The following is a 24,554-nucleotide window of genomic DNA, read 5'->3' as shown; positions in this document are numbered from 1 at the left end:
CTCCCTTCCTTCCCCTCAAGCTACTCACTCTCTTCCAATGTATAATTCTATAGGCTTAGAAATCTATGCAGAGGGGCCTGCTTTACTCAGTGCATATATATTTAATTATACCTTAAATATATTTCTAAATTGAACTAAAATAAATCAGATATCTTATTCTAAATTTTGGTTCTTTCTTAAGGGCTTAACAATAGCAATGTGTACAAGCAAATCAAAATACTTAAGACTATGACATATCTTAAATATATGTCATGTCACATCATAGTAACACCGTGTCTTCGTATATATAGAGAATCTTATGCAAGAAATGGTATTGTCCAAGTGTTTCCTTTGGCATCCATCCTTTTGAAAGTCATTCACTTTAATACAAGGACCCACTGTGTGGTGTTTATACACCGGTAAGAAGGAGATGGGACTCCCCAATGCTCTTTCCCTACCTCATCCTCAAACATTCCAATCTTCTCCACTAACAAAAATGTGGTGTGAGTACTAAAGGTCTTCAAATCCATGATCTAATTCAAAGCTTATTTTTTAATTTACCAGTTCATCAAAGGCACCATCCTTCTTATCCTCTGAACCTGTAGCCAGTGAATGTGGTTTCTAGCTATATATTATTTATGTAAAAATTCTATAGAGTAAATCCTTCAGAATTGCATCCTAAGACTGAATTGAATTTTGGGATAATAAAGAGAATAACAGATAACAAAGATGAACTAAGAGAGGAAACAGGGAAAGAATAGTCATACAATGATAAGTGAGGAATGGGGAAGGAGGTTATTAAGAATCTTATACAACAAACAAACAAAACCCTCAAAAAGAATAAAAAAAAACTACTGTCCCTATTTTCTACATTTTTGGGGACAAAACAGAACTTTAGTATCTCTAGTAATCAGCTGTCTTAAGATGGAAGGGATAATATTTACATGAATCTAAAGTATCAAAGTTTGTTTTTAATTAAGAATGTCTAGCAGAGTAACTTACAGTTACCCCTAGCATTGGTAGCGCCCCATTGATAACATCATTTGCAGTATCTGTATTTGTTACTGTTATAGTTTTAGACTGTAGAAAAAAAAAAGAAATAGAAAAACACAGCTATAAATAGAGAATTTTAAACAGGTGAACAAATAATTATCATCAAATGATTATCTACAGGCAAATCTTAGTTTAAAGTGTTTAAAGAGTAAAGCACATGGCCTGAATAGAACACAAAGCCTTGATTATAATTTATTTTCATTCTATTATATATGATGCCTTTTAATACAGCATCTCTTTCTCTTAAAATAAAGAATATGTGGCTCACAGAATATAAGACCTTAAGCCAGACAGAAAAAGAATAAAATATTTCAGAAAGGTTACATGAATCACCCTCCCAACCAAAAGAAAAAAAATCAGTGAGGCTGATCATCCAGCCCATGACTACTTCCATAATGCAACATGTTAGTAAAGAAGGGACTGAGCTGGATTAATTCCTATTTCTTCCTGTGTACTGTTTTCACAGTGTGGGTTTTTATTTCTTTGCATAGTAAAAAGCCAGTTTAGGTAAAATCAGAATTAGAACTGGTTACAAAAGATATTTCAAGTTTAGCATTAAAAAGCCCCACTACTTATTGAGCTCATCCTCTATGTCAGGCACTGCAGCTACCGAGGTTTTCATTTCTGAAATCTGGAGAGGCCTTAAAGCCAATGAGTCTAGCAAAGAGACTGAACATTTCAGAAAGCTCAGTCCTGTTACCAGCTTTGCCCTTGAACAGGGTATCTGTAACAGCTCTGTACTAAGCCACAGTGAGAAATGACTATTTAAAAATCCAGTTCACAACAAAGAGAATAACAAGATTCTGAAATATCTATAGAGTTCACTGAATTCCAAGACATTATTTAAATATAAGACAATGCTATGCTATAAAAAATAAGTATTTACTATAGGTAGGTTCTACAAGTTACAATGATCAGATAAATCAGCAATTAGGGCTGTGTGCCCAGCCGGGCTTAAATGGCACAGTAAGGTAGCATAAATGGAAACAAAATGGTGTATAAATATGAAGCTAAGTGAAAGCCACTGATAACTCATCACTCATCCCTCTGTTATAGAGCATTTCTTCTCTATGAGCCAATTACTTAACATGAAAAATTGCTTAAATTTGTTAACTGATTTCAAATTGTGTTCCTTGCAGCTCCAAGGTTTATGCAGAAGTGTCTCAGAACCCAACAGGGAGGGCTCAGTGTTCACCTTCTACCAGAATGGCAGAAATGTTTTTGCAAACTTGAGATAGCTATCATGAAAGGCTTCTGCTTTTTTACTTTAAAGTCTGAAAAACCTTTCCATTTCATATAAAGAAACACTCAATATAAAATCTTTTGTAAAGTGAAGCATCTATCCTGTAATACTAATAATCACTCGCAATCTATCTGGTTTCTAAGATGATGATTTTTGTTAATATTAGAGACATCTGCTCAAAACAGTAATTATAGGATGTGTATTTTTCCCTGCATGCCTCTCTGGTAGACAAAACAAATGAATTTTAGCAGATAAGATTTCTTTGGCTAGTACACAAAATAAAGACAAAACTGAAAATGTGGCTGTTTTTCCCATATTAGCAGAAGTCACTAACAGGTGGCACAAAACTGAAGGCCAAGGATAAAGAACACTCTCATACACACAGTCCTGTTTGGGGGAATCACTCTTTCTGGCAGCAGGGCTCCCCAAAAGGAGACTGTTGCCATGAAACAACTTCTGAGGGCAAAGGACAGTGTGTCGCACCATCGTGGACTTCACCAGGGTCTAGTGATAGAACAGAGCACCCAACCCGACCACAAACAGTATGATATAAAAATAAAGCTAAGTGAAATCCACTGGTAACTCAACCACTCAAGTTTTTATGGTGTGAGACTGCACAGACCTTCTGTAGCAAAGTAAGAGGGAGAAAAAACACCACCGTTTTCCTGCTGGCTTTCGTTCAGTGGTTATGGCAGTTGGTTACATTCAGGACTTTCATGGAAAAATACCTTGAAATTTTTTTTAAACACTTGCCGTGTATGGAAAGTGTGTCCTTGAGAAAGAACTGGTTTTAGAAGAGAAGTGAAAGAAGAGAAAAATTTGAGTATTTCCCTCAAGCAGTGACATCTGGCACTTGTATCAGACCTTTGCATAACTTTTGCCCAAAATATAACTGTTTTGTACTACATACTTGTCCACACACAAAACTACTCTGTGTGATCTGGAGCTCCTGTGATGTGTGACAATCCACAGTATCATGGAAATATTCATGTTTCCGTTTTGCTCATCGCTGATAACATCGCGGCACTTTGCTGTATTTCAGTCATCACTTTCCACATAATGACTAGGGCTAAATAGACTGAATTTTTTCTTGACCAATATGATAATAATTGTGAGGAAGAAACATGCTGATCCATTAAAAATACCATCTCTCCCAGCTCATCCATTTATTAATAACCTGAGGTATTCAATCCCTAAAAACTCAAAGAATGGAGAACTTTCCAAAACCACTCTCTCCTTATCTCTACTTAAGTAGTGACAAGTTGGAAAAAAGTTGCTTAATACTAATAGGAAATATCTCCTTATGGAAATGGCTTTACAACAAGCCTCTGCAGCAGCTTTTGGATGGACCCAGAGAAGCAAGGACGCCAGAGGAAGGCAAGAGACACCTGACAGGCAATATCCTTCCAAGCGTCAGTGTTCAACACTGTAGTTAATAAGGATTTCTCTTGTTTCATTTTCTCTAGGGTTGCTTCTCACTTATACAAAGATACACATACACCCAGGAAAATGCACTTCCCCACATGGTATTTCTAAATGCCTACCTTCTGTAGAACGTACACAGTCTGTCTGTCTTTCTGTCTACCTGCCTGTCTCTCTTTTTATCCATGGCACTCTGCCTTATGTAGGGACCTGGAATTTAATTTTTTCTGGCTTAGAAACACTTACACAGGTGCAATTCCCAACATCCTTGGTGACGACTAGGAGTGGAATGCTCTTCGGGTAGTCCTTCTCTTTCTCTAGATTGATGTATCTAATCAAATGCAACAACAACCCAAAACAACACAGAGTCAGATGGATTTTGCTAATGGCTTATTTTCAAATCAATCTATTTTTGCTAATATTTTTCAATATACTTATACGCTGTTTTTTAAAAGACAGATGGAAAGACTCAGCAAAGTCAGATTACATTATGGGTTGGAAGATCACTTTAAAAATTCTCAGGACATTAGGCATGGGCACAAAAAAGAACAGAGAAGATCCATTCCAAGCAAGGCTTGAGAAGCAGATTCAGGTTAGGCACCTCTGGGTGATGTTTTATCGTCAAAGCTTCCCTGCCTTCCCTGGACATGCCCAGAACCTGGCTCATCAGCACAGGAGCATTTATAACACTTTATTAGACCAAACCAAAGCAGTGGCCTTTCCCTTCTCACTGAGCTCTCCAGGGGAGTGTGCATCTTGGTTATCTCCACTGCTTGGAAAGGGGGAGCAGGGAGGAAGGGGGAAGGCCCACAGGAATCAGAGATGGATCTAAGTTGACCATTTTAGTCTGTATGCTCAGAGGTAGGGGTATTAATTGAATTCTGAGGTGCTCAGCAGAAAACCCTCCATGTGTGGAAACTTAATACATGCTTTGAGGAAACTGTGAGCTGCAAGTGACAGGCTGGAGACAAAGAAAGAGATGGGAGAGATTATTAACTAAATTCTGTCTAACATGATCCAGACCTCAATGTTCTCCTTCCTAGAAAGTAAGAAATACATGTAATGAGAGAACATTATTTACAGCACATAGTTTGGCATGCAGTCTAAACCTCAGATTATTCTGAGGACAAATGAACAATTTCCACTAAGGGGAAGGGGAATAGTCAGGGGCACATCCCTGCAGAGAAGAATTTAATCATTTAACTATACCTGAAAGATTAAAAATATGTATACTGAAAAAATACCTCTGAAGGAGAGAGAGCCATTTGCCCTTTTGTTCTGGAGAACTGCAATGAAAGATAATGGGAGAGAACAATTAAACTCATAGAATACTTATCCTAACAAATTAAGAGCATCAATCCAGACAAAATATCAGCAACCCATTGTTGCTGATGGGGGTGCACGGTACTGCAACCCTGGGCAAACCTGTGCTCTGGAGAACCCAGAAGTGAAAATATCCATTAGGAAAAACTACACAGTCAGGTTTTAGTTTTTAACAAAAACCTCTTGGAAGGATCCAAGAAAGATCCACTTTCTTACTTTATGGCTTTCTTACAAGTAAAATCCTTATATTGGAAAAATTACTTGCTTTGGAATTCCAACACCTGGCTTCAAAAATATATGCAGGACGTATTATCATGGGCAAATCACTTAACATCTCTAAGCTTTGGTTTCCACATCTGTAAAAGTGGGCTAATTATCTCAAGAGTGTTTTTGTAGTTTTAAGTGCCATGCAAACAGAAAATGTGCTTAATTTGAGATTAAAGAGATTAAGGAGAAATTTGGCATACTGATGGAAATATCTTGGCTCAGAAACCAGTTTGTTGTCAGGAAAGGAAACATTTATTTCTCTCTATATATGGCAGAACTATAATTCAGTTATTTAGTTCATAGAAAACTTAATTACTGTAATCCTCTGATTAAGATCAACTTATTTACAACTAAATTACTATTGATTAATAATTTTTCTGAAGTCACTGCTGCATTTAATTTAATTCTTAAAGTTAAAAATAATTTAAAGTTCATTTCTACATAGTCTTGTTACTCAGTAGCTTTTAAAATCATATTTCTAATCTTCAAGAAGTTGGAAACCTCACTGACTTTCTTGCTCCAGAAAAATACACTTAACAGATATTTGTAACTTGTTTCTAACTCTGTTGTTTAACAATTTTCTCCATGAGCAATCTCCCAGGATTGGTCATCAGAAAGTTCATTATATCTCTTTGCCACTGACCAATTTTCATCTTTCATAATCCCTTACAATCTTTGATGTCTTCTCCTTTCCTGAACAGAAGATTTTCTAGGTTCATTTATGTTAAATACTGCATTTATTTGGCAAAAAAAAATCTATGTTGAAAAAATTAGGTAAGTTTTTCTTTAGACTTGTACCTTTTTCAAAGCAATTAAATAAAACTGTCCTTTTAAACAATCAGTATTGTAAACTTTTGTTATTGACATATAAAGTACACAGAGAGAACTTGTACAATGCTTAATGGTCCAGCTTGAAGAATTTTCACAAATTGAACACACCCTGTTTGACAGGTTCCCAGATTAAGAAACAGAAAACCACCTTAGAAGGTTTCCTTGTATTCCTTTTCAGGCACTAGTTCCTACTATCCTGACTTCTAATAAAACACAATAGTTTTGTTTATTTGGGCACTTTATATAAATATAACCATATAGCATGCAATATTTTATTACCGACTTCTTTTATTTAACATTGTGTTTGTGAGACTTATCCATTTTACTGCATGTGGTTTTAGCTCATTCATCCTCAGTGCTGCATCGTGTTCCATTGTTTGAATATATAGCATACTTTACTTTAAAATAAACAAATTATGAACAAACAAATTAATTCACTGAGATTATTTTGGTAATCTTCTTGCATTTTCCCCTAGCTCTCGCTCTACACAAGAATTCAGGGCTTTCCTTCCCTAGTAATTCCTAATCTCAGGCATTTTTGTAGAACTAAAAACAGAAGTACTCCCAAATCAAGGTTATTTCAGCGTTTCATAAACACCTAAGATAAGAGCCAGGAGAGAAGCAAGCAGTGTATCTTAGAGAAAGAAAAAGGGGAAGACAGTCTGGGAAGATCCCCTCAAATTTGGAAGGTGATTAAGAGTCTACCATCCCTGAGAGTTAGCTAGGAATCACGTGTCATTCAGTTGAGGTGCCTAAGGAAACAGAAGACCCTAGAGGAAATGGTTATAAGGAGCAGGTGCAGAGGCTTCTTCCTAGGCACCAAGGCATTAAAAAAATCTGTTTTCTCTATTCCTCAGATTGGACAATTTCTATCAATGTACCTTCAAATTCACTGACTCATTTCTCTATAATTTCCATTCTGCAACTAAGGCTACAGGGGGGATTTTAAAAAATTTAAGATATTACAGCTTTAGATCTAGATTTTTCATTTGGCTTTTACAAATATTTTCTATTTCTCTGCTTAGATTTCCCATCTTTTCATTTATTTTAATTGGCTTCTCCCTTTACCCTCTAAGCATAGTCATAAGAGCTGCTTTAAAGTTCTTTTTTTTTTTTTGATTCAAATAATATATATTTTTTTCCTCTGTGAAACTGAGTAGAACTGAGGAGGAATCAAAGAAAGCCTCATATATTAAATTCTTAAATAGATTCTCTGAATTCAAAAGTTAAGGGTTAACGGGAGAGGCACAGGTGGTGGGCCTTGTCCTGACAAACAAAGCCACCACGGTGGTCCTGCAAATTAAGGAGGATGGCAAATCCCTTTCTTCAAAAGAAAAAGTTCTCGAGGGGGAAACATACAAAATACCTAAGTTTCAAAAGCCGAACTCTTCCACACTGTTGCTTCTCTACCCCGGAGTATCGTAAGATAGAGTGATTTAAGGTTAAGTTTTCAATGTTCAGCTTTTTGCAAATATATGCAAATACATTTCTCACGAGCAGTCCTGATTTGGCAATTAACAGCAAGCAATATGCTTGGATTAGAGGTCCAATTTCCACTCAAATGTAAAGTTTCTTCTCTTCCGGCAACAAAGCCATTTGCAGAGATCTGGAAATCTTGAGTTTCCTAAGTGGGAGGAGGTAGTGTTCTGGTTCACCTGAAAATATCCCTTCAGATTGACTGGTGTTTTATAGTCCCCTTTCAAGACCCGGTGTGTGTTGTTGACGACAATGGGGTTGGGATTGCCGTAGTTGGGTGGGTTTGCATAGGGGTCTTAGCCGGGCCGAGCCAGCATGGGGGCGATCTGGGCCATGTCCCTAATCACATCCCTGGGGATATGGCAGGTCCACTTGGAGAGAGCTTCCAGGTTCACGAGTTTGATGACCTGGTCTGTGGATCGCTCAATCTTGGATAGGGAGAAGCCCCCCGGCTTGCCAATGAGGTTCTCGTGGTGCAGGACGGCGTCGCTCCAGGCGATGCCGAGGAAGTCGAGGATGAGCTTGAGGGAGCGCCGGGGGTGCAGCACCAGCTGCTCGTAGTACACGGGCAGGCACTTGTCCTTGCCCACCTCCATGCACTGGGCGTACATCACCTCGATGGCCTTGTTCCACTTGGTGAGGCAGTCGCGGTAGCTGCTGAGGTCGAAGCTGGCGATGGTGACCTTGCGGGTGATCATGGAGTGCACAGAGGCCCGGCCGTCCCGCACCACCAGCAGGAACTTGGAGTTGGGGAACAGGCGCGACAAGTAGACGGACGACTTGAGCGTGAAGGGGTCCTTGTTGCAGAGGACGTGGGCCGGCTCACCTCCAGGATGAAGGCCTGCATGGCGGCATCCAGCACCTTTTCCGTCACGCCCGCCTCGTCCAGCCGCAGCTTCTCCCGGCCGGACATGGACCAGGCCTGGTGCATGGCCAGCACGCGGGGAATGATGCGGGTCTCCTCGCCGCAGCGCACCTCGGGGTGGGCGTCCAGCATGGCGCGCATCAGCGTGCTGCCGCTCCGGGGCACGACCCCCACGAAGATAAGAGGCACGGCCTTGCCATAGCGGTACTCCACGTGGTCCGCGCCCACCATCACCAGGTCCTCCTGCTCCGGCTGCATGGTCCCTCGGGGGCCCAGCGGGCCCCCCAGCACCTCCCGTCACCAGGGCCAGGGCGAAGCCAGCTGCCAGCAGTGCCCTCAGCACCGACAGGCGCATGCTGGGCCTGGGGCGGGGGGCGTGCTTCAGCCACAGGTCAGAGGGAGGCCCCTGGGGCTCGCATAAGTTTCGCTTGAGACTGATCCTTCATTTGGCTACAGGACTTGAAAACAAAGCACCTGAGTTGCGTTTTTACATTCACTGAGCATGTACTCTGCTCAAGCTTATTCTAGACACCATTTAGCGGGGTCCTCTCCACCACCTCGGGTAGGGATGCCCTGCGCCCAGCAAGCAGCTCAGAGAGAAGCGGCAACTTGCCCAGGACTGCACAGCCAGAGCGGCAGGCCTGGGTCAGAGCAGGCTGAGGCCAAGCTGGTCACTGTCCTTTGACAGGACCCGGCGAGGGCCCTATCTCTGCCACCGGGAGAAAACGGCTCAAAGCGGGCCGGTCAGCTGTGAATAGGAGACAGCAGAGGCCTGGAGAGCGTCTTGAGAAGCAAAAGCAGGGCAACTTGGCAGAGGGAAAGCAGCTGGGAACCTCCCCTGGGCACACTCATCCCTGGGCTCTAGCCCTCGCAGCTGCTGCCCAAGACTGTCCATCGGCTGAGCCCGTGCGAGGCGCGCCGAGAAAGCGCCGCGCGCGCATTGACTGGCTGCTCGCCAGCCTCCCCTGCCGGGTGGAGTGGGAGATGCCCGCGCCGGGGGCGGGGCCGCCTGAAGTTCTTTTACGGTAACGCCAACATATGAATTATCTGAGGACTGGCTTTTGTTTATTATCTTTTCCTTTCTAGGTTTTTCATATGTTAAGAAATTTTAGATTGCATTCTGGACATTAGAAATGCTTTGTTTTGGAGACTCTGCGCTTTGTTATATTTGCTAAATACTGTTCATGTTTTTGTTTTAACAGACAACTAACTTAATTAGACTCAAGCTGAAAACTTTATCTCACCTGTGTTGAGCAGCACCTTGGTTCAATTTTTTTAGCCTTAGCTCCAGACTGCTTTAAGTCTGTTCCATGCATGTGCGGTTCAGCCTTCAGCCAGAGGCTGGGACACAGTCTAAACAAAAATTCTAGAGCTTCTCTTCTCTGATACTCTCCTTTTTGAGATTTCCCCCTTCACATTCCTGTGGTGGTGGCTGACCCAGACTCTGTACTTTGGTTCTTGAGCCCAGAAAGACTGCGGCTTTTTGTTGGTTTGGTTTTCCTGCACCACCATGTGCCTGCAGCCTGCCCTCAAGCTAATGCCTTAAAAATGGGAAACTCACCTAAAGTTGCTGCCTCATTCCAAGGTTCATTTCTTCTCCAAAATATGCTAATTTTTGCTCACTTTTCAGGACCTTCAGGTAGTTTGTTGCTGTTTGTATTTTGCTTAGAGTTTACAATTGTTATCTGTAGAGTGGTCAGTCTGTTGAGACCTCACTCTGCCAAACCAGAGTCTGAACTCCTCAACACTACTTTTTTTAAACAAAAGTAATCTTTTAATTTGGAAATAATTTAAAATTTTCAGAAACACTGCAAAGATAGTACAGAAAGTCTCTATATACCTCACTCCTAGCTTTCGTTTCCTCTACAGGAATCCTGACTGTTCAGATTTCTCCAGTTTTCCCATTAATGTCCTTTTTTCTGTTCAAGGATCCATTCCAGGATACCACATTGCATTCAGTTACCATGTCTCCTTAGTGACTGTTTCTATGTCTTTTCCTTTTTTTTTTTTTTTTTTTGACCTTGACAGTTTTGAGGCTTACTGGTTAGGTAACCCTACAGAACATCCCTCAATTTGAGCTTCTCTGATTCTGTTCTCATGATTAGATTGAGGTTACGGGTTTTGGGGAGAGATGCTACAGGAGTGAATTGCTCTTCAAGGGGCAGATATTCACACAACATCACTAGTAATGTTAACTTAACCTTTTGGTTAAAGTGCTGTACTTTCCCAGGAATTACAATGTATTGTATAACTTGTTTCTACATTTTCCCTTCTTCTTAAAAAAAGTTTCATGAAAAAACTACTCAACTAAAGATGTCATGTAGTCCCAGCCCTCACTTGAAATCGCTTCCTTTCAGCTGTAAACTCCAAGGAGAATAAACAATAGGAGATGATAATATCTAGAGAAATCTGTCATGGAAAAGAAGATATGCTGAGAATGATACAAACACATGCTTTCTTCCAAATAAGTTCTTAACATCTTTTGGTAGGCCAGTGGTGCATAACAGAACTTCATGGCATGCTCTTCCTTCATCAGATAATTAATAGCTTAAAAATTTTTAGTTCTCTAGCTTTAAGATGATGTCTGAGGGGTTTGATGGTAGTGAGAGAAGCAGCAGAAAGAAAAACATTGTGTGCATGTGATGAAAACCAGCTCTTTCAACATTACACTGGACTTGAGGATGCAGTTGTTCAAAATCACAAGTTAGAGTTCTGGTCGGCTCACCTTGATGTGAAAAGTGCCAATTGAGCATGTTCAGGATGAGAGCACAAAGATTCTCTATTCATACATTCTCCAATTCCATCCCCACCAAGGAGTGAGTCTTAGGAAACGGACTTTCACTCCTTGTATCATGTATTTGCTTTTGATTGTCACATCTCTATAGATGCCAAATCAGAACATGATCTACAACTCAGGAACCACATTATTTCATGACATTAAATTCATTTCTATAATTAATTTTTTTAAGAAAATTTTGGAGTATAAACCAGTTATTCAAACTTAATTGGAGGATTTTATAAAATTTGTTTCAGTAAAGGTCTGCTTCAGTGGTTTGAAAAGCCAAGTTGAAAGCTCAATATATAAAGCAATACCTGACCACAAGGGAAGAGATGTTGGAGAGGGGGTCCTAGAGCTCTGACCACCCCCTTCCTCTTCCACAGTGCTTGAGATGTTTCAGTAGCCCCTTTAGAAATCATCACTCAAACCAAGATAATGATTCCAAGAGTTCTCAGTATCTACCAATATATTTCACATATTTTAATAAAAAGCTCTTTGGGAAAAAATATAAGGCATATAGGAGCCTTCAGTGGGGTGTGTCAAAAGATGAGTTACTGGCTTCAGAACAGATCAATCAGAAGAAAATATTTCCTTTAAAAAAGCAGAATAACAAAACTGGAACAAAATCTGATTAATTTTTTTTCCTTCCACCCTAGACATTCCATAGCTGACGGGATTTCGCAGCAGCCAGCCCACGAACCGGCCGTGGTGCTCACCTGAAAGTGGCCGCCAAGCTCACGGTGGGCCAGCCCAGGACAAAGGATCCCACGGCGCTGGTGCTGCCTTCTCCCACTTCATCCACGCAGCTTGCTGTCCACATGTCACTTTATTTTATTTTATTTTTTATCTTAAGGTTGTTGTTGTATCTAGAAAGATAAAAACCAGACAGGGACTTCTTGTAATTTGGCTTGTTAAATTTTATGACAACTTCTGCACTTGTGATAAAAGGATAGTTTTCACTAATCATGGGCAAAGAACGTCTTATTCACTGTTTTTATCTTCGGTGTCTACCATGGTAAACGGTAACATGGTTGGCTACCTTGGCCCAAAAAGGCCTTTGAGACGTTTGGTGTATTAGTCCAAATGTCTGCATTTATGACAGCAAATAGTCATAAACTTGTGACTTTATTCTTCTGTATTGAGCGTTGCATTTGGATCAGGCCCCCTACTTTTAAACTTGTTGCTGTTACAAAAAATTAATTCATTTACTACTTATAACTTGCATACTTCCAAAAATATTTTAGTGGTTGAACAAAAGAGTAAAAAAAGAAAAAATTATTTTAAAAATATTTATAAAATTTTCATCTTAAGAGCAATAGATACACTAAAAAATATAACCTGGAATTAATTACAGAAATTTATAATGCATTTCCAACTGGGCAGTTTTAAGATTTTCTAATCTTTAGAAGCAAAGATTATTTTAAGTTTCGTTTCTTAAGATTTTGTCCATACCATTTCCCCATATATTTTGACTAAAATTGAAAAACTGTAGCCTAAAAATAGACTCTACACTAAACTGAAAAAAAAATATTAAGAAGCAATTGATACAATTAATATTTATACCTGGAGACTCAGAAGTTGATCTTCTTTAAGATGGCAATGAAATTGCTTTTTGACAATTTCTACATAACCTCCTTAGAACCTTGGTATTGAAACCGTTATATCTCTTGGCCTAGTTCACAGAGTTAATGCTCATAATGAACCCGAGACTTAAATGGAAGGCACTGGGAAGGATTAAGAGGATATTCTGGAAACCTGGGTATTTCCTATCATTCAGAGCCATTTGTGGAAACACCAGAAGCTAAAGCGAATGCCAAGATATTTCACAGGAAAGTACCCCTAAAACTCCGCATGGAATATTTAGAGCTAAAACTCTTCGGCAGGATTTATAGAATGAAAGGCGATTTTGCAGGAACTATATACATGAAGGACAGTCTAGATTCAAAGCCTCATCTACGCTTCCTGTAGGGCACACCACTTAAGTGTAACAGTAAAGTGCTTTGTGGCACAATGGCTTTATTCTATATTTCATTTCAATATTTTTTCATTGCTATGAATCATTAGATTTTTTAAAATGAAACAGACTTAACTGAAGATAAATTTTTTTTCTATTAAAAATCTTATTTCTTAATGGCAGCTATTTAGGTAACATAAAACTGACACTATGAATCTTTTGGAAGGAAAAATGTGTTTCCATATCTATTTTCATACATTTTGTGTTTTTTAATGCAGACCTCTCTTTCTATTAGATACTTCAGATACCATGTGGGTGCTTTATGTGTCTATTGATCTGGAAAAAATCCTTCCCTAGATCAGTGAAGTGCCAAGAATATCCATTTCCTTATACAAATAACAAGTGGCTGTCTGAAAGCGTGAAGAATGACTTCCATTCTACTGGTCAGCATCTATTGAACTTACCATTTGCCATTCATTGTTGTAAACACTTTACACATATTATTTGGTTTACTCCTCAAACACTTTATAGATAAGGAAATGTCATAGGGAGATCAAGTAATTTGTCAAAAGTCAAACTGCTTAACTAGCAGAGCTAGAATCTGAGCTTGAGCAGAGTGGACTCAAGCTTACTTATTATGCTCATAACCATTGTGTATCTATAACAAGCCCTCGTTATTGCCATTCTTATAAAGCACCTGCACTGATTTTCTGTCTGGGTGATCTGTCCATTGTAAATGCGGTGTTAAAGTCACCTACTAGTACTGTATTATTGTCAGTTTCTCCCTTTACATCTGCTAATATCTGCTTTATATACTTAGGTGCTCCTGTACTGGGTACATATATGTTAATGAGGGTAATATCCTCTTCTTGTACTGACTCCCTTATTGTAATTCCCTTCTTTGTCTTTGTTCAGCTTTTGTTTTAAAGTCTACTTTGTCTGATATGAGTATTGCTACTCTAGCTTTGTCTTTTCTATGTGCATGAAATATCTTTTTCCACCCCCCCCCCCCCCCACTTTAAGACTGTCTGTGTCTTTGGCTCTGAAGTGAGTCTCTTGTGGGCAGCATGTAGAAGGGTCTTTCTTGTTTTTTAATCCAAATCAGTCTCTCTATATAAATAGATGCCACCCTGTATTTTTTGATGTCAGCATTTTTTCCATTGACATTTAAAGAGTGATTGATAGGTATGCACTCTTATTGCCATTTTTGTTACTTGCTTTCTGGTTGTTTTTGTAGTTCTTCTATCTCTTTTTTTGTGGTTTAATGATTTTCTTTAGCAGAATGCTTGTGTTCCTTTCTTTTTAGATTTTGTGTATCTGTTGTAGGTTTTTGATTTGTGGTTACCATGGGGTTTATATATGTTGATCTATATCTACTTGTTTTAAACTGATAGTCATTTAAATTCAAACACATTCTAAAGATCTACATTTTTTCTTCCTTCCCCCACATTTTCTGTTTTTGATGTCATATTTTACAACTTCATGTTTATCCCTTAACTGTTTGTTTTAGTTATAGTTGATTTTTACAATTTTTATCTTTTAATCCTCATACTAGCTTACTTAAGTCCTTATCCACAGACTTTACTACGTATTTTCCTTTACAAGTATGATTTTTCCTGTTCTGTAACTTGTTACTTCCTTTTTTAAATTGAAGTACAGTCAATTACAATGTGTCAATTTCTGGTGTACAGCACAATGTCCCAGTCATGCATATACACACATACATTCCGCTAACTTTTTACTTCTTGTTGTAGCCTTGTCTTTTCTACTTAGAGAAGACTCTTTAACAAGTTTTAGGGTTGTTAGTTTTGATGAACTCTTAGTTTGCTTGTCTGAGAAATTCTTTAACTCTCCTTTAATTCTGAGTGACAACTTTGCTGGTAGAGTGTCCTAGATTGTAGGTTTTTATCTCTCAGCACTTTAAATATATCATGCCACTCCATTCTGGTCTGCAAAGTTTCTCCAGAAAAATCAGCTGATAGCCTTAAGGGGGTTCCCTTAATGTGACTCTATTTTTCTCTTGCTGCCTTTAGAATGCTCTCTTTAACTTTTCCCATTTTAATGTGACATGTCTCGGTGTGGGTCTCTTTGGTATCATTTTGTTTTGGAAGTATCCCATGTGCTTCTTGTACCTGGTTATCTGTCTCCTTCTTCAGTTTGGGAAGTTTTCAGCCATAATTTCCTCAAATACATTTTTGGCCCCATTGTCTCTCCCTTCTCCTTCTAGGATCCTATAATATGAGTATTAGTACTCTTCATGTTGCCCTATAGTTCCCTCTAACTGTCCTTATTTTTTAATTTGTTTTTCTTTATTCATTGGGTGATTTCCATTATCCTGTCTTCAAGATCAGTTATACAGTCATCCGTATCACCTACCTGGCTATTAGCTCCTTCTAGTATGTTTTTCATTTCAGTTACTGTATTCTCAAGCTCTGACTGGTGCTTTTTGTATTTTCTAGTTCTTTGTCAAAATTCTCACTGTTTTCATCTACTCTTTTCCCAAGCTCAGGTTAGCATTTTGACTACTAATGCTTTGAACTTTTATCTGGTATGTTACTTACCTGTTTCATTCATCATTTTTTAGGGTTTTTCTTTGTTTTTTTGTTTGAAACAAATTCCTGTCTTTTTATTTTGTCTAACTTTCTCTGTCTCTATGAAATTAGGTAAAACACTTACCTATTTTAGTCTTAAAAGGGTGTCCTTGTATGGGGGCATGCCTATGGAAGTCTGCATATTCTGAGTGGCTTTGGTGGGAGAGCTGGATCTTAATTGAGTGTGGGTCACGTCTTCTCCCAGGATACGCTGCCACCTGTCACCTTGGTGAGAGGTAGGGCTGGAGCTGGAGGGGCTACACCCTGAGCCAGGTGTGAGCTGGAGCTTCTCCTGTGCTCAGTGGCCGTCACCACCCTACTGGGGGCAGGGTCAGGTCCAAAGGTGCTGGAACAGAAACCCTGAGGGTCAGGTCTGAGCTAGTGCTGTTCCCTCTAAATGTGTACTCTTCCTTCTCCCAGCAGTGGCACCTTTGCCACAGAGGGGAGCAGTGATAGAGTAAGAGGAGTTTGGTGTGGCCGCCTGGTGCAGCTGGGGTGCACACTGGGACAGTCCCCAGTACATCAGTCAGAGCCCCAGACAGCTCCCAATCTGTCGCCTACATGAGTGCCAGTAACAAATGTCCTTGGCTCATTTGATTGCAGTGCTGGGTCTGAGCTGGTTCTCTGTCCGCCAAGTGCTCACTCTTCTTGGCAATGCCCTGGTTGGGAGTTGAGCTTGTCAGAGACAATGCCAGGGTGTGCACTGGGTCAGAGCCCTGGGCAGTTTTAATCTGCCTCCTCCACTTGGTTTGAGGAGTAAGCAAGAGTGTGTGCACATTCTTCATGAGTGGACTCAGTTTCTTACAGCCCTCCTACTGGTTTTCAAAGGGACTTGTCTTCTTGGTATTGGCTACGGTGCCCAATATATGTTTCAAATCACTCGCTCCCCAGGTAAGATCTGCAAGCCCATGAGATCCCCATCTTCTTCTGTGTCCCCTCTTAGGGGTGGGGGCCCTGACCTGATTGCTTCTTCTCCCTTTCTACCTGACTCCTTGAGGATCTTTCTTTGCAGCCTTGGTTGTAGAAAAGTCTTTCTGCCAGTCTCCACCTTTTCAGTGAGAATTGCTCCACATGTAGCTGTACTTTTGACATGTTCTCGGGGGTAGGTGAGCTCACCGTCCTCCCACTCCACTCTCTGGATCTCCTCCCCACCCATGTCTTATCTGTGACACTGCATAACTTAGGTATGAGGATGTGGAGAGTAGAAAAGAGTGCTTACTATTCTCTAGTGACTAACAATCTCTTTGATGAGACTGGATTTGTTAAATGACTCTTACTTTTTAGGATGTTTCATAAACAATGAGAATGGGGGATGGAGCAAGTTGCAAACACTGTTTTCTAGGCTGGATGTTAACTGCATTGGCATTTAGTGTTGCATGAAAAGTGAATTCTTTTGGTTACCTCTACAGTATATTCCAAATAGGTTGGTATCCTTCATGTAACTGCCATTTCCCCAGTTAAGGCCCTCACTATCTCTTATCAGGTCTAGGCCAATAACCTCCTGTCGAGTCTCCCTGCTTCTACTCTTGCCAACCCTCTAATCCATTATCTGTCATAGCCAGAACAATATTTTTTAAATATGAACTAATTAAAACCCTTTGGAATAAAATCCAAACTCCCATCATAGCCTTTATGGTACCTGGTCTCCAACATGGTCCCCAATGACACCTGTTTCCTGATATTCATACCCTTGTGTAGTTCCCTCCCAACTGCACCAAGGTTGGTCTCCATGGCCAGCAGCAGACACTGGAAATGATGGTATGCCACTGCTGAAACAGGTTATAAGGCTGCAGCTATTGTTTTGGGTGGTCTTTCCCTTATGTACTCTCTTCCTCACGTTCTTGGATCTTTCACTTTGAGGAGACCTACCTGGAGAAGACCTACAGCCCTGGGCCAACAGCCGCTGAGGACCTGAGGCCTGCCAGCCCCCCTGAGTGAGGTGGGAGGGGGATTCTCTAGCTCCATTTAAGCTCTGACATGACTGTCACCACAGTCAACAGTTTGACTGCAACCTCATGAGAGCCTCTGAGCCAGAACGACCAGCTAAGCCACGCTCAGATTCTTGGCTCAGAGAAAATGTACAAAGACATTCATACTCATAAGCTGTTGTGTTTTGGGATAATTTGTTATATGACAATAGACAATTAAAGCAGCCCCCAAAGGTCCTGATAACCTGATCCTTGCCTATTTCCCCTGCATATCATGCTCCAGTGACAGGCTTTCTTTTAACTCCTCCAAAGGGCAAAGCTTTCCCCACCACCTTTGTACCTGCTGCCTCCTCTGCCCATCTTCCTAATATCTGAATGGCTGGTTGTTTTTTATCCTTCATTGATTTTCCCCCCCTTGACTACACCTAACATCTATCCCATATTTCACTTCAACCAGCACCCTATTTTCTTCTCAACACGAAGTACAATTTATAATGTCTGCCCCCACACATTAGAATGAAAGCATCAAGGAAGCAGAGACTGAGAGAGAGAGACTCTACTGACCCCAAGAAATCACTTCGGGTAGTGGGCAGCTGATTCCTCTTGCCATGCAGACCTGCAGAGCTGTGGACTAGGCCTCCAGTAAATGGGATGCTGGCCAGTCGGCTCTCACTGTTCTGTGTTATTGCAGCAAAGTGTGCTGGACCTGACCCAGGTGACCACGCTGACACTACACACTCAGCCCAGAGTGCTGGGTGACTGGAAGCAGGCAGAGTGAATGTTTTACAAGCCAGTTGGACAGCATCTTGATTATGAAGTAACAATGACTGGTGTGATGTAAAATGGTTGGCCAATCAGGCTGAGTTCTACAACATCATGTGTTCTAAGCACAGTATTCATTTCCACCTCTGCACAACGACTCAGAGAAAGGAGTCCTTGTTGATGTGTAAGAATTCAGAGGCCCACAGTGTATAAAAGGAAAGGGAAAGAACATTTGGGCAATCTAGGCTTTTACCTCAGTGTCTTGGGAGAAAATGTCTGGAGTCCAAACGTAATGCTTAGTATTCTAAAAAGTGTTTAAAAGAATAAACTGCTAAAAATAACAATGAAGACAATGTCTACACATAAAAATATGAAAGCAGGGGTCATGTCCATCACAGTCTTCTCTGCATCCCCTGTATTCATAGAGAACATGGCACAGAGTGGCATGAACATGGCAATGAACACCTGTTGAATGAATAAATAACTGAAACACTTTTCAAAACCAAACCAAATCAAACGTAAAACTCACTTCAGATATTAGTTATGGTAACAGAGTCCAGACAGTCTAATAGTAAGCAAAGAACAGAAAGGTTGCCTTTGTCAGTGGAAATGCAATTTTATAACGATAACCAGGGGAGAGTGTATAGAGTATACTCACTTGATTGTGGCCACAACAAACAGGTCATTGAATAGGAAAAGATGCTGCTCCTGACTCTGCAGGCCTCTTCTGAGTTCCACTGGAGCACACGAACGATGACAGAAATGCACATGCGTCCACACTAGCAGACAGGCTTTCCCTGCAGCAGATCAAACGCCACAGATCTTTGGTCAGGTGATCAAATATAGACTTTCTACAAAAGTTCTACAAAAATCACAGCTTTGTACTAGTCTTTTTATGACCTACGTTTTCATTTTTGTTGGATAAACACCTCACGGCAAAATTGTTGGGTCACAAAGTAGGTGTAAGTTTAATCTTACAAAAAACTACCAGATAATTTTCTAGAGTGGCTGTATCAATTTATATATTCAACAAGACTGTCGGAGAATTTTAGTTGCTTCACAACCTTGCAAACTTCTTTTTGCTGTGGTTAGCACAGACCAAACGTTAATTAAGTTATTTAAAAAATGTTCTGCAGGGCCGGAGCTGGGGAGGAGCCGGGAAAGGCAGCCCCAGCCCAGAGCGCAGACAGCGGCTGCGCGCAGAGCCAAGCGGGCGGTCGGGGGTCATGGGGGAGAGTGCGCTGGAGCCGGGGCCTGGGGCCTGGGCCCCGGGGCCCGGTGCACGCGGTTGCCGCGGTGACCCGGCTGGAGAAGCTGGCCACCATGCTGGAGGCGCTGCGCGAGCGGCAACGGGGCCTGGGAGGCCCCGTGAGCCGCATCCAGAGTGGCCCGGGTGCGCCGAGTCGCAGCCACGACACCCCGAGCAGCACGCCGGCGCGGCTGCTGGCCAGGGCGGAGCGCTTGGGCGCGTACGCGGGTGCTGCCCAGGAGCGCCGGGAGGCCGACCGCGGGCTGCTGGTGGCGCGCGGGAAGCTCCGCGTTCTGCTCTTCCGGGAGGAGGCAGAACTCCCAGCCAGAGCCTTCCGGAAGGCGTCGGAGCCCTCAGGCCCGGCGGAACAGGCCGAAGCTGGCCCAGAGCAGCCCGAGGCCGAAGTTGAGGAGCGCTCCGACGAGGAGCCCGCGGAGGCCAGGGCGCGGCGGCTGCGGCGGCTGCGGCGGCTGCGGCGGCTGCGGCGGCTGCGGCGGCTGCGGCGCACCGGGTGCAGAAGGTCCAGAGCCTGCGAGGGGCCCTACCGGGCTGTAAAGGCCCTGCTGCGCCGGCACCCACGCCTGTTAAGCCACCTCGCCTTGGGCCTGGCCGGAGCGCTGAGGGCCAGCCCGAAGCCCAGCCTGCGCTGGAGGCCAAGCCAGAGCCAGAACCTCCGCGAGGCACCGAGGAAGATCCTGGGAGACCCGAGGCTGCCGACGCGGCTGTGCTCCAGATAGAAAGTGCGGCCTGAGCTGGTGCCGCTGGCCTCCCCCGTGCCTATGCCTGGTCCCACAGTAAATCTTCCTCTCCGAATGCAGCATTCCCACCCAAATAAGGAGTGAATCCTGCATCCACAACTCAGCTCTGGCTCTCCCTTCCCGGCTTCTTTCAGCCCAGCACCCTCTGAAAGAGAAATAGCCACTCACACCTGCTTGCACTTAACCATCAATAAAAATACTGTCATCCGGAAAAAAAAGTTCTGCATTTAAAAGCAATCCCAAAGGATTTTAATACATAATAACTCTTTTCCCATCTTACAATAATAGTTTTAAATAAGTAGATTTGATGGTAGTGCTAGGGGAGAATCCACAATGAAAAAAAATCTTTTTTTCCAGTGTGGATTTATCAAGGTACATGTCTTACAGCCTGTCATTTTTAAAGATCTATGTGTAATAAGCATGGCAAGAGATGCCTCATGATTTTAGCAATCTAAGTATTGATTAAAAAAAAAACCCAACACTTAGCAGTCCACAGTAAAAATAAACATCTCAGCTCTCACATAATTTAAAAAGAAAAACGTCTTTTACAGAAGGAAACAAAAACACAAATAACTTTTGTGTTTTTTAAAACGACAATCTTAATCAGTGTTTCCTACTTAAAAATGTATTTCTCAATTATGTGACTCTAAAGTGTTTATTTTTATTGAGTGCAATGCAGATAGATGTGTTTTATTTTAGTCTCTTGGAGTATGGAAATGGGGAGGAGGGTAAGATTATAACCTTCTATTTAGCCCCTTAATACAGCCTGATTATGATTTACAACTTATAATTAAGAGCGCTCTAAAATGAGCTAACAAGTACAAGGGGAGTCTAAGAGTCAACCTGCTGCCTGCTTCTTATGTATTAATATTCCATCTTCAAATACGTTTGTGAAGCCATTTCTGAAAGGCAAAAAGCAGTTTTAGGACCTTAATCATTTTTCACTAAAACTAGATGACAGCTTTCATGAGGCTGGGCCACACTAGTGTCCCGATATTTACCCCTGAAGCTCACTGTAACAGTGAGTCCACTGTCAGGTACAGTTTTAGAGGTGGTGTTGCTTCATCTTAAGTCACGAAAGAAAATAAACTAAAATTCAGAATGCTTCTTGGAAATGCCTGTGTTTATAAGGGGGAATCAACTAGTGGCTACTGATGGCTGGGTAGTACCAGTCCCCAGTACTAGGTAGGGTCCTGATAACCTCGAAGCGTAACACGTGGTCCCTGCTCATTCCAAACACCATCTCTTTCATGAAAAATTTCTCTCAATTGAATTCTTGATTGGCATTTCTTACAAATCTAACGCTTACATCCTACCTTGAACCTCTTAAAGTATTCTCATTTAAAATACACTGAGTATAAGATCACCTTATAATAAATTAGTTGTTTGTAATAGTGATCAGGGTTGCCTTTTCTGGGTGGCGGCCATGTGCCAGGCACTGGAGATAGATGTGGTTTCTAGCCTCAGGGAGTTAGCAGTGTGACAAGGGAATCAGACAAGTAAACATCATGATACACCAGTGAGATAAGAGACATAAAAGAAATGCAGGGCGCTGTGGGCACAGAGAAAATCCACTTCGCAGAGGCCCTCATCAACCCCACCAAGTATGTTGGCCTGGTGGACCAGAGCCAAGCAGCTGGCCGTCCTCACTGGGGAGAGTGAGGCTCAGGCTGGCCCAGAGGATGCCAAGAGACCTAGCCTCAGCAGCTGGGGCCCCAGCTGACCCCAAATCTTACACCCAGCCCCCTGGATGTCTCCCTCCGCTGGCCCTCAGGCCCTGCCACCTCTCCCACCAGGGCCTCCATCAGCAGCCCAGGTCAGCGCCACGACCTCATTGCCAGCATCCTCTCAGAGGTGGCCCTGGTCCCACGGGTTGAGCTCCGAGGCCATAAAGCCCTGGCGAAGCTCTGGAGCCGGAAGGAGCGAGACCTGTGGGAGCTGTGCAAGCAGCATCAACGGAAGGCGGACGCCCTCACTCAGCGATTGCTCGATGGCCTGGCCCAAGCTCCGGCCGAGGGCACGTGCCGGCACCGGCCAGGTGTCCTAGGCGGGGAGAACGAGAAGGAGGAGGACGAAGAGGTAAAGCTGTATCAAGAGTTTCAGAAGAAACAGGTGCAGTGTCTGCTGGAGCTGAAGGAAGCCCAGGCGGACGTAGATGCCGAGCGGAGACTGGAGCATCTGAGACAGACTCAGCAGCGGCTCAGAGAGGTCGTCATGGATGCTCACATGACTCAGCTCAAGAGACTGAAGGAGGTGAACAACAGGGAGAAGAAGGAACTGCAGAAGATCCTGGATGGGAAGCACCACAACAGTATCTCAGAGGCCAAGACGAGAGAGAAAAATAAGGAGGCGGAACTGACAGAGATTAACCGGCGGCACATCACTGAGTCAGTCAACTCGATCCGTCGGCTGGAGGAGGCCCAGAAGCAGCGGCATGAATGCCTTGTGGCAAGGCAGCAGCAGGGCCTACAACAGCTGGTGGAAGAGGAGCCCCAGCTGCTGGCCCAGCTGGCCCAGGGATGTCAGAAGCAGCGGGCAAGGCTGCCCCAGGGGATCTGCTGGAGCCTGCTGGGCAAGACACCTGAGAGACTAGGGGACAGGCATCTGGTGGCCTGTGCCAGCAATAGTCACGTGACTGGGAGCAGCGGGCATCTGTCTGGTGCTGACTTGGAGAGCCAAGAGGAGAACATGAATCTCTGAACTGGATGTGAACTCTATGGCCACAGGGCCAGGCTGGGTGCTGGGAGGAGGGCAGGAGGCCAAGACACTGATTTTTTTTTTTTAACTTTTTATCTTTAGAAATTTAATTTTTTTAAACTGGGGTGAGCACCCCACATTAACTCCTTCCCTTCACCCTCCTAGGGCCCTGTTAGTCCCCTGCCCCTCCTTCCTGCCCTCACTTCTAAGGAAGGTGCCTGGTGGGTCACTCCGGGCCAGAAGAGCCTCGCCCCCATGACACCTACACCCCAGAGTGGGCGTCATCGCCCTCACTTCCCTGGGGAGCACCGGGTGGGGACCGCGAGCTCTGGGAAGTAGGGGTCACATTCTTTCTCTATCCTTTGAGGATTTTTTTTTTTTACATGAATACATGTGGATTTCAGGGGGGAAAAAAGAAACACATTAGAAAGAAAAAGTGAAATAGTAAGCCGTTTATATGGCCCTGAATCAATCTTCATTATTTATCTACAGATGGTTTTTAGCAACGAATGCCTGGCAAGTGACACGTTTTGACAGAATGTGTAACTATGTAACCACACTTTTCTCAAAAGTATGCTTTGAATAGTCTTGTTATAGCTCTTCATAATTTCTGGGGAAATATCAAAATTTTCTATTTTGAGACAACAACTGAAGAAAGGAGAATTTAAAATAAAAGCCAAAATGAAAATAAAATGATATAAAAAATGAAACTCTGAAATAACTACTCTATGTAAAGTCTGTCTTAACCTCATTTGCCAGAAAGTAGCCAGCCATGATAAAACACTCAATGTCTTGAGCTACATATACTTTAGAATTTAGTAGGTTGCTTTGAAAATGGAGTAGTATTTTTAAGAGCTTTAAGTAAATCTTGAGATTAACCAATTTTCAACTAATTAAAATGTTAAAATCATTTTATTTAGAAATGATTGAAAATTATTAGCATAGAACTTTTATTCATACAAAACTAACGTCAAAGATGGTTCAGATTTTCCAAATATCTCATAAGCATGTTACAGTAATTCTCCACATTCTTAACTTTATTAAAATTTCACTATAATTTAAAAATTGTTTTAAAGTTGTGAAATTAGAGTTTTATTTTTCCTTTCACTTAAACTTTTTCAAAGATTGCCCTTGGTAAGTACATAATTCTTACATAATAAAAAAAGTAACTTTATGATAAAAGCATAAAACTGAATGAAGACATATTTAGAGGAATCCTGATAGCTAAAATGCTTAATGAGAAAAAAAAGTACTGAATTTTGGAGGAACAGCTACTAATTAGGAATAACAGTCAGGCCCTGGTTAGAAAACTTCTGAGCACTTTTTAAAGCCAATGAGTGGTACATGTTGCATACACTTGTCTTCTCAATGAACTAC

At 42.1% G+C, this 24,554-nt stretch overlaps 4 pseudogenes; 2 read left to right on the top strand and 2 right to left on the bottom strand.

The window, feature by feature from the left end:
• LOC105073371 (rho GTPase-activating protein 20-like) overlaps positions 1–19,602 on the bottom strand; it is a 44,047-nt pseudogene extending 24,445 nt beyond the window's left edge.
• Positions 5,020–9,182, bottom strand: LOC141575694 (protein-tyrosine sulfotransferase 2 pseudogene; annotated as a pseudogene).
• On the top strand, positions 19,563–21,316 carry LOC141575695 (caveolae-associated protein 3-like; annotated as a pseudogene).
• A 323-nt stretch (positions 21,317–21,639) lies between these two features.
• LOC141575714 (1-phosphatidylinositol 4,5-bisphosphate phosphodiesterase beta-3 pseudogene) lies at positions 21,640–23,953 on the top strand (annotated as a pseudogene).
• Positions 23,954–24,554: the final 601 nt, after the last annotated feature.

Source organism: Camelus bactrianus, chromosome 31 (assembly GCF_048773025.1).
Source record: "Camelus bactrianus isolate YW-2024 breed Bactrian camel chromosome 31, ASM4877302v1, whole genome shotgun sequence".
Classification (NCBI taxonomy): domain Eukaryota; kingdom Metazoa; phylum Chordata; class Mammalia; order Artiodactyla; family Camelidae; genus Camelus; species Camelus bactrianus.
This window is presented reverse-complemented; position numbering and strand designations above follow the sequence as displayed.